At 44.0% G+C, this 2,502-nt stretch overlaps 1 pseudogene; it reads right to left on the minus strand.

Annotated features, from left to right (window-relative positions):
* Positions 1-1,386: 1,386 nt before the first annotated feature.
* On the minus strand, positions 1,387-2,149 carry LOC101633724 (annotated as a pseudogene).
* Between the last annotated feature and the right edge of the window lie 353 nt (positions 2,150-2,502).

The raw sequence follows: 2,502 nt of genomic DNA on the forward strand, positions 1-2,502 counted from the left end.
CTGTGTTTTTATCCCCTTGGTTAATTATGGTCTTAGTTACGGTTATTCTAAACCTTAACATTGTGTAGGTTGATTTCTCCCGTTTTATTACTTTTCAAAATTAACCCATAGCTTTTATTTTAAGTACATACAGTATATAGTACTTTATTTCATACATCTGTAGTTTATTTCAAAATATGCTGTAAGCAAAACAAATATTTCTCCTTTTTGTTCTTTGTCTTAATTCATCTGCAATATAAATTTTTACCAAACTCCACTGAATATTTTTTGAAGTAATCAGATTGAACTCCTTGCTTCCAGTTCATCTTTCTCCAGGCTAAAATTGAATCTTGCCTTAGTTATATATGAAAGGCAATAGAATTTAACAATCTATTTAATAGCCTTAGTCATCCTATTTCACTGCATAATTTTATCTGTGGAAGTGAGCTCCTCTCCAAGGCCTCAGACTCCTTCTAGCTTTAGGTGGTCCTCCATTGGACTGCTCTATCACATTACCTTTCTCAAGAGAAGACCTGTAAGTTGATTTCCATTCTAGGACTTCTCAAAGAAGTTTTTCAAGCTGCTTTGCTCACTGGCACATATTCAGTACTGTCCTCTCCACCCTTCTTTGGTAGCATGTATCAGTTTTCTTCTCATCAACACCCACCTACTGCAGCCTCCTATGCTTGGCAGATGTCTCCAGCCTGACTCACTGGTTGCTGCTTTTGTCACTCTCACAGCTGTCTCCTTTCTTTGGCTTACTGCCTGATTTCATGGCAGCTGCTCTCTCATTGCCTATCTACCACTCTGTTCCTTCTCCCCTCCTCCATCCCCTAACCCTGCCCCATGTAAGTACAAGTATTGTAGCACTTTCCCCACAGTCAGAAACAAACTTCATGGGCCCTCCCTGTCACAACCAGTTAAAAGTGCAGCACTGTGAAAAGTCGCTGCAGCTGCTTCAGTGTGACTTCTATCCCGGCCAGGGAGCTGACCCACATGGCACAGCAGACCTCTCCTGTCTTGCCCGCTGCTCCCTTCAGCAGTGTACTTCATCAATGTGCCTGTTCTGCCCCCCACTCTCTATGGTGAATCCTCTCACCACCCCTCACCTCTGGCCTGTACCCCAGCTTTGCATAAATAAATAAATCTTAAAAAAAAAAAAAAAAGAAACATTTCTTCATCTTCCACATAGTATAACCCAAGCATCCATCCTCTTTCTGATGACACTGCCTTTTACCTGACTCAGACATCTGAACCTTTCTTACAGCAAACATACGCATTCATTCAGAATTGGCTCCAATATCTTTATTGCTTGTGTATGTGAGCAGGTTGAGGTGTACCCAGAAGTTCTTAGCGTGGTGGGTCCTCTTCCTTTTTACCGTCACCAGCTTCTAGCTGTTCAGGATGTTACGTGCCCTTACGCACGGCATCCATGTGCAGGTGGGAGTGATACTTGATTTTACAGATCAGATCGTACCAGCTGCTGTTGAGAGTGGCCTGGGCCTTCTTGTGGATGGTGGTCTACACATAGTGTAACAGGTACAGGTTTCATGGACTCCGCCCCTACTCCAAATGCTGGAACTGCAAATCTCATCAGTACCAAGAAGAAGCACGCAGGGACGTGAGGGCGGAGCTGAGCAGCCAGGTTGGGATAAAACCGGACATGTGGGCTTTGGGGGGCTCTTGGCCTGATGGTTCGCAGCTGATCGTCTTGGTGCTCAATCGGTTTTCAGCGTGCCGGTGGAGTCCACGTCAGCAGAACTGGTAGGACATCCTAGTTAACCTGTGTTTCTCTCCCTCTTTCCCTGGGTTATTCCTTTACCTTTCTCCTTATAAATAAATCCATTATTTAACCTTTTGAGTGTGTCCATAATACGATTGAATCGTAACGCACGGGTGAAGACCCACAGACAGGCAACCCAATTCACATTAGGGTGCCCTGTAACAAAGGATGTGGTGGATTTTCACTAGCCAGATCTCCAATTCATGACCACTATCACACCTTTGCCCTCCGCTGGCTTCATGGCCTCAATCTTGTGAATCGGCAGGTTGTAATGGAAGGAGTAACGGACCTTGGGATTATATTGTTTGGTGCTGTACACCTGCTTGTACCTTTTGATGAGGAATCTGGAGCATTTCCAGCTGGCATCCATTGGAGATGCGTGGACATGGTGGTGGCTCCTCTCACCGAGCACCCAGAGATGGAAAGAGTGGCACTCATTAAGTCTTCAGTTCAACCCTTGTAAATTCTGTCAGTCTCCTCTAGGTATTTCTGCCCTACTCTGAAGCTCTCTTGGTTTATAGGATAGATTACTTCTGAAGTCTTAACTCAATGGCCTTTTTTACCGTTACCCATCAAATGATACCTTACTATCAGTCATTTCTAAATCCAGATTGAGATATTCAGCCTCCCTGTGCTTAATGCTTCTGGTGATTCCTCAGTGTTTACAGTTGAAAGCTCAAAACTTTTGTGGTTTACAGTCCCAGTAATGATCTAATTACTGCTTTCTCTGCCCTCATCTA

This window comes from Condylura cristata, unplaced genomic scaffold (genome assembly GCF_000260355.1).
Source record: "Condylura cristata isolate star-nosed mole 26May11 unplaced genomic scaffold, ConCri1.0 scaffold00022, whole genome shotgun sequence".
NCBI classification, from domain to species: Eukaryota; Metazoa; Chordata; class Mammalia; order Eulipotyphla; family Talpidae; genus Condylura; species Condylura cristata.